The sequence below is a fragment of the Jaculus jaculus genome, chromosome 1 (genome assembly GCF_020740685.1).
Source record: "Jaculus jaculus isolate mJacJac1 chromosome 1, mJacJac1.mat.Y.cur, whole genome shotgun sequence".
In the NCBI taxonomy this organism is placed as follows: Eukaryota; Metazoa; Chordata; class Mammalia; order Rodentia; family Dipodidae; genus Jaculus; species Jaculus jaculus.
This window is the reverse complement of record NC_059102.1, coordinates 148,704,708-148,712,200: the sequence shown is the minus strand read 5'-3', so window position 1 is coordinate 148,712,200 and position 7,493 is coordinate 148,704,708. Positions and strand designations below refer to the sequence as shown.

Below are 7,493 nucleotides of genomic sequence, written 5' to 3'. Positions count from 1 at the left end.
TAAAAAAAAATAAAACAACAATCTAGTTATGTGTGGTGGTGCACACCTTTAATTCCAGTACTCAGGAGGCAGAGGTAGGAGAAGCGCCACGAGTTCTAGGCCACCCTGAGACTACATAGTGAATTCCAGCTCAGCCTGGGTTAAAGCATGACCCTACCTGAAAAAAACTAAAATAAGAGTCTGGAGAAATGGCTTAGCAGTAAGGCACTTTTCTGCAAAGCTGAAGGACCCAAGTTCGATTCCCCAGATCCCACATAAGCCAGATGCTCAAGGTGGTGCATGTGTCCCTAGTACACCGATTCTCTACCTTTTTCTTCCCCCCTCAAACAGATAAATAAAAATAAACTAAAATAAATAAATAAAACAACAACCCGTAAGTGGCTACATTACTGTATAAAATCCAAAAACATGGGCTGGAGAGATGGCTTAGTGGTTAAGCGCTTGCCTGTGAAGCCTAAGGACCCCGGTTCGAGGCTCGGTTCCCCAGGTCCCACGTTAGCCAGATGCACAAGGCGGCGCATGCATCTGGAGTTCGTTTGCAGAGGCTGGAAGCCCTGGCGCGCCCATTCTCTCTCTCTCCCTCTACCTGTCTTTCTCTCTGTGTCTGTCGCTCTCAAATAATAAATAAATAAAAAAAAATTAAAAAAACATTAGTAAAACTCAAATTATCAATTTACCAAATAGATGGTGGCCAGATGGATGGTGGGTGGACAAAAGAATGAGTGATGGATGAGTGGATGGGATGCAGGGAAGGCCACAGGAGGCCCATTTGCCATCTAGATGAGGCTGTGTTACAAACAACAGCAGCTGGCTGGAGAAATGGCTTAGCAGTTAAAATGCTTGCCTGTGAAGCCAAAGGACCCAGGTTTGATTCCCCAGTACCTACATAAAGCGAGATGCACATGGTGCCACATGCATCTGGAGTTCATTTACAGTGGCTAGAAGCCCTGACATGCCCATTCTCTCTGTGTCTCTATCTCAAATAAATAAATAAAAATAAAATATTAAGGGGCAGGAGGGATACTTAGTAGTTAAAGTACCCGGGTTCAATTCCCCAGTGCCCATGTAAAGCCAGATCAGATGCACAAAGTGGTGCACGCTTCTGAAGTTCATTTGCAGTGGCAAGAGGCCCTGGCACACCCATTCTCTCTGTCTTTCTTCTCTTTCTCCCTCTCTCTCTCTCCTCTCTCTCTGTTTGCAAATAAATAAATATAATTTTTAACTAATTAAATGAAATACCGAGAGACAAACAACCCAAAGACACAACAGTAACATTCTGTACACAAGATCTCATTAACTCCTGCGATGAGGAATAATCTGCATTGGAAGCAAGAGGAGCCTGAGTAACAGAGACAGTGGGTGCTGGGCCAGAGCCAAACCCAGGGCCCCCTGGAATGGACCAAAAGTGTCTCTGCTATTGTCTCCCTCTCTGATGCCCTACAGGGCTTGTGGAAGCTGGGAGAAGCCAACCAAAGTCAGAACATCCTGCTGAGGGTCAGGAACTTTCCAGTCCCAGAGACATATCAGCTCTAGCACATTCTAGAATCGTCTTCCAGATGCAGGCAGCAGAATAGTACCTAGCATACACTGACTGCTTGTTTAATGCAAAGTCCTGTACCAGGTACCAGTGATAAATTGTAATAAATGGTGCTCACTTTAGCAGCACATACACTAAAATTGGAATGATATGGAGATTAGCATGGCCCCTGCATAAGGACATGCAGATTCGTGAAGCGTGCCATATTTTTTTGTAATCATACAAAGTATGCTCTTAATAAAAAAATATATAATAAATGGGGCTAGAGAGATGGCTTAGAGGTTAAGGCATTTGCCTGCAAAGCCAAATGACCCAGGTTCGATTCCCCAGGACCCATGTAAGCCAGATGCACAAGATGGCGCATGTGTCTGGAATTTGCTTGCAGCGTCTGGAGGCCGTGGTGCATTATTCTCCCTCTCTCTCTCTGTCTCTCAGTCGCTCATCTTCCTCTTTCTCACTCTCAAATAAATAAATAAAATATTTTTATAATTATAATAAATAGGCTGGAGGGATTGCTTAGTGGTTAAGGCACTTGCCTGCAAAGCCAAAGGACCCAGGTTTGATTCCCCAGGACCCATGTAAAGTTAGTTGTACAAAGTGGTGCATATGTCTGGAGTTTGTTTGCAGCGGCTGGAGGCCCTGGCGCATTATTCTCTCTGTCTCTCTCCCTCACTGTTTCTCAGTCGCTCATCTTCCTCTTTCTCTCTTTTGAATAAATAAATAAAATATTTTAAAAATTATAATAAATGGGGCTGGAGGACTGGCTTAATGGTTAAGGCATTTGCCTCAAAAGCCAAAGGACCTCGGTTCGATTCTACAGGACCCACATAAGCCAGATGCACAAGGTGGCACATGCATCTGGAGCATGCAGTGGCTAGAGGCCCTGGCACGCCCATTCTCTCTCTCTCTCTCTCTCTGCCTCTTTCTCTCTGACTTTCTCAAATAAATAAATAAATAATTTTTAAAAATTATGATAAATGGCTTTTGCCAACCCCCTCCATATTAGATGGTCCTAAAGTCACCTTCTTCCTACCCATGATGCACCAGGGTGAAAGGGGAAGGGTAGAGCCAGCAACTGTTATTTGCCAGATGTTCTGCCCTATGCCCATGCTCAGCCCTTTGGTACTCACAGCTCTGTAAATAGCAACAAATGCTGGTAGTGGGCAACTGGACCACAGGAGGAAAAGGAAACCAGGGGACAGGATGCTGGGCATGACGGATGTCAGCTGTGGTTTCAAGTCCAAGTCAGAAGAGAGAAAAAGCACCCTTCTACCTTAGTGCACCCATCTGTGCACTTGTTTCTTTAAAAAGTTATTTATTTATTTTGAGAGAGAGAATGAACACACCAGGGCCTCCAGCCACTGCAAACGAACTCCAGACACATGTGCCACCTTGTACATCTGGCTTTACATGGGTCCTGTGGAATCGAACCTGGGTCCTTTGGCTTTGCAGGCAAGTGCCTTAACCACTAAGCAATCCCTCCAGCCCCATCTGTGCACTTGTACACATGTACACAGTACACACATGTACCAAACTTACATGTCAGTACAAACTCAGCAGCAGCCAAAGCTGGGTGGTCTATGGGTCGGCACCCCCCACCCCGCCACAGTCCCTTTCTACCTCAGTCTCTCCAACTCTCAGTAAAGAAGTGCATGCATTCCTGCCACTCTCCACCAGTCTCCCCTGGGCCAGCTGAAAATGCAGGCTCCACTCCTCCTTGAGCCTGGGCTCCAGGTCTTCCTCTCTTTTTAGAGGCACACACTGTCCTGTGCCGAATCCCAGACTCCACCCCTGTGCAAATGCTGGGAATGGAGGCCTGCTTTCCTGTCTCACCTGATCATCAGCCTCTCCCACAGGCTTGCTGAGCAGAACCTGCTGCCCCTCAGGGGATGCAGGTTGCCATAATTACCCCTATCAGGCAGCTTAGCTGTCCTAACCTGGAAGTTGGTCATGACAGATGTGTGAGCAGGTTCCCTCTGCCCCAGGGTACACGGAGCATCATCGGGGGCAAAGGGTATCCAATGAGCACCTACTATGTGCCACAGAGATGACCCCTGTGTCAGGCCCTCAAGGTAAACCTGTGATACCCATTCTATTGTAGATGAGGCAGTTGGGGCTTGGAGAGGCTGGTTGACCTGTTGCCCCTCACCCCGCCCCGCCATGGTCCTCATGCCCTATGCTGTATGGATAGACGTCCTCGTCCTCTCTGGGCTCTGCACAGGGAGAAATGTCTCTGGGAAGGTGCTCTCTGTACAATGCCAGGTGCCCTGTACGTTCCTCGAGTCCAGCTTTTTTGTTTGTTTGTTTGTTTGTTTTATGTGGTAGGGTCTCACTGTAGCTCAGGCTGACCTGGAATTCACTATGTAGTCTCAGGGTGGCCTTGAACTCTTGGTGATTCTCCTACCTCTGCCTCCCGAGTGCTGGGATTAAAGGCGTGCGCCACCACGCCCAGCCTGAGTCCAGCTTTCAAAAAAAATATTTTATTTATTTGAGAGAGATAGAAAGAGGCAGATGAGAGAGACAGAGGGAAAGCATGAGTGTGCCAGGGCCTCTAGCCAACTGCAAACAAACTCCAGATGCATGTGCCACTTTGTGTAACTGGCTTACGTGGGCCCTGGGAAATCAAACCTGGGTCCTTAGGCTTCACAGGCAATTTCATTAACCATTAAGCCATCTCTCCAGCCCTAAAGTCCAGCTTTTTTGTTCACTTTTTTTTTTTTGATATTTTGTTTTATTTATCAATCTGACAGAGAAGGAGACAGGGAGAGAGAATGGGCACTCCAGGGCCTCCAGCCACTGTAAATGAGCCCCAGACGTGTGCGCCCCCTTGAGCATCTGGCTGATGTGGGTCCTGGGGAATCAAACCTGGGTCCTTTGGCTTTGCAGGCAAATGCCTTAACAACTAAGCCATCCCTCCAGCCCTTATTTTTTTAATGTTTTTTATTTGAGAAAGAGAGAGAACGGGCATGCCAGGGCCTCTAGTCACTGCAAACGGACTCCAGATGCATGCGCCACTTTGTGCATATGGCTTACAAGGGATCTGGAGAATCGAACCTGGGTCCTTAGGCTTCACAGACAAGTGCCTTAACCACTATATCATCCAGAGTCCAGCTTCTTTGTTGTTGTTGTTGGTTTTTCGAGGTAGGGTTTCACTCTAGCCCAGGCTGACCTGGAATTCACTATGTAGTCTCAGGGTGGCCTTGAACTCACAGTGACCCTTCTACCTCTGCCTCCTGAGTGCTGGGATTAAAGATGTGTGCCATCCTGCCCGTCAAGAATTCAGCTTTTTAAACTGTGGTTACAATCTCATAAGGGACCGCATAACTGAATATGGAGGGTTACCAAGAAAAATTAACAACAATAAAAGGTTTCCAAATGTACAGCAAGCAAAAATTAATTCTAACTCAAATATGTAATGATCCAAGGTGTTTCTGGCAGAGCCCACCCATGCTGCATTGAGTGATTTTGCTGCATGCAGCCTTGGTTCTGAACACACAACATGGGCACTGTTGCATGTGCATGCCATCATGCCACGTCATGCCAGTGTGGCCTGAAACACCTCAGCTCAGATTTGAGACTGTCACATGTTAGGAACTGCAGTGATTTTACTGCACATAGAGAGTTTTCTGCTCTTATAAAAGCATCATGGTTTAGACTGGGTATGGTGGCACACACCTTTAATCGCAGCACTGGGGAGGCTGAAGTCGAGGGATCACCAAGAGTTTGAGGCCAGCCTGGGTCTACACAATGACATCCAGGTCAACTTGGGCTAGAGTGAGGCCCCACTCAACAGTACCAGGACCTGGGGAGAGGGCTCAGCCGTTAAAGGAGCTTGCTTGCTTGCACAGTTTTCTGGCCCAGGTTCAATTCCCTAGCCACCTAGAAAGTGGGACAGACATTCCATGACAGCAGCGAGAGACCATGGCACACCCTCCCTACCCACCCGCCCACAGACAAATAAATACATTTTTGAAAAGTCCTGTTGTGAACCAGACTTGCTGGTGCATGCCTGAAAGGTCAGCCCTCCAGAGGCAGGAGGATCAGAGGCTCAAGGCCAGCCTGGGTTACAGGAGACCCTGTCTCAAAAGAAAAAAAAAAAAAAAAAAAACAAACCCAAAAAACAGCAGCAACAGGATAAAACATTATCTACAATATCTGTAAGCATAGTTAATGGTGTGTACTTAGTAATAAAAAAGGCCTTGACTTTGGGGCTGCCCGCAACTAAACACACACTACATATGGACTTCACACTGTGTGAAGTCTGTCCTCTAGTCGGAATCCAGCCCAGGGCTGACCTCTGCCGTGGCCCTCCCCTCCCCTGCCTGGCTCATCGGTCTTTTGTAGTGCATGACCGGCAGCTCTGAGAAGTGCTGGCGAGAGGCATTCCGAAGCGCGTCCCCCTGCCCGGGCCTGCCTGTTCTTTCCACAGGATTCATCTCTGGTAGTGGGTTTCAGGAAGACCACAACAGCATGGTCACGTACACCACGCTGGTGACAGCCCAAGTGCTGTCCCAACCCAAGTCCTTGCCCGCTGAAAGAGGCACCTGCACAGTAAAGTTATTGTGTCCCTTTTCCTGGCTCTACCCTCTGGAAGGAAGTCGCCAGAACATTTCTATGCTTAAAGGGGGGAAGGGCTCTGCTTCATCTTCTGGAAGTGTCCTGTAACCACATGTTACTTGGAATTCTTTCTAAAGAATAGTCTCTTCTCTCCAGATAAATATATGCAGTTTTTAAAAATTATTTATTTGTGTGGGGGAGGGGAGGGCACTTTGGGATGTGCTGCCTCTGTAAACCAGTACCAGAGACCTGTGCTACATTTGTGTGTGTGTGTGTGTGTCCAGATTTACATGGGTGCTGAGAAATCAAACCTGGGCCAGCAGGCTTTGCAAGCCTTTTAACCACGGAGCCACCCCTCCAATCCATATATAGTTCATTTTTGGAGTCAAAGTCTCACTGTAGTACAGGCTGACCTGGAACTCACGGCAGTCCTCCTCCCTCAGCCTCCGGAGTGCTCAGGTGATCAGCACGAGCAGAAAGAGAATGGCTAACCATTCCAGGGCGTAGTCGATAGAGGAATAGCTTCTCTGCCTGACAGTGTAATCTGCACAGTGAACTGGTTACTGCAGCCAAGAAGAACCACCCATCACTTCACACAGCTGGCCCTTCTTCTGTGTGGGTACAAGCACCTTGAATCCGCTCTGAGAAAATTTCCGCACTCTACGCATTGGACCTCTAGACTTAGATACCAGCTCAGCTTCAACTCCGCCCTCTGCCCCCACCTCATTTCTCCCTGCCCCCTCCAGCCACCCTTCTACTCTCTGTTCCTATGTGTGTTTCTGTGTATTTAGCATTTTGTTTTAGGTTTGTTTCTTTTTTTCAAGGTAGGGTCTCAATCTAACCAAGACTGACCTGGAACTCACACTGTAGTTCCTGGCTGGCCTTGAATTCATTCACAACTTGGCCTCCTGAGTGCTAGGGTTAAAGGCATGCCCCGCTGAACTCAGTCTATTGTTTCTTTCTTTCTTTTTTAATTAAATGATGCTTCTTTTTTAAAAATATATTTTTTTAAATTTTTTTGTTTATTTTTATTTATTTGATAGTGACAGAGAGAGAAAGAGGCAGATAGGGAGAGAAGAGAGAGAATGGGCGTGCCAGGGCCTCCAGCCTCTGCAAACGAACTCCAGACGCTTGCTCCCCCTTGTGCATCTGGCTAACGTGGGACCTGGGGAATCGAGCCTCGAACCGGGATCCTTAGGCTTCACAGGCAAGTGCTTAACCGCTAAGCCATCTCTCCAGCCCTTAAAAAATATTTTATTTATTTATTCATTTATTTGAGAGAAAGAGAGAGGGGGCAGATAGAGAAAACAAGAGAATGGGTGCGCCAGGGCCTTTAGCCACTGCAAATGAACTCCAGACACATGTACTGCCTTGTGCATCTGGCTTACGTGGGACCTGG

At 47.4% G+C, this 7,493-nt stretch overlaps 1 pseudogene; it reads left to right on the top strand.

The window, feature by feature from the left end:
- Positions 1–1,647: 1,647 nt before the first annotated feature.
- Positions 1,648–1,748, top strand: LOC123458279 (annotated as a pseudogene).
- Positions 1,749–7,493: the final 5,745 nt, after the last annotated feature.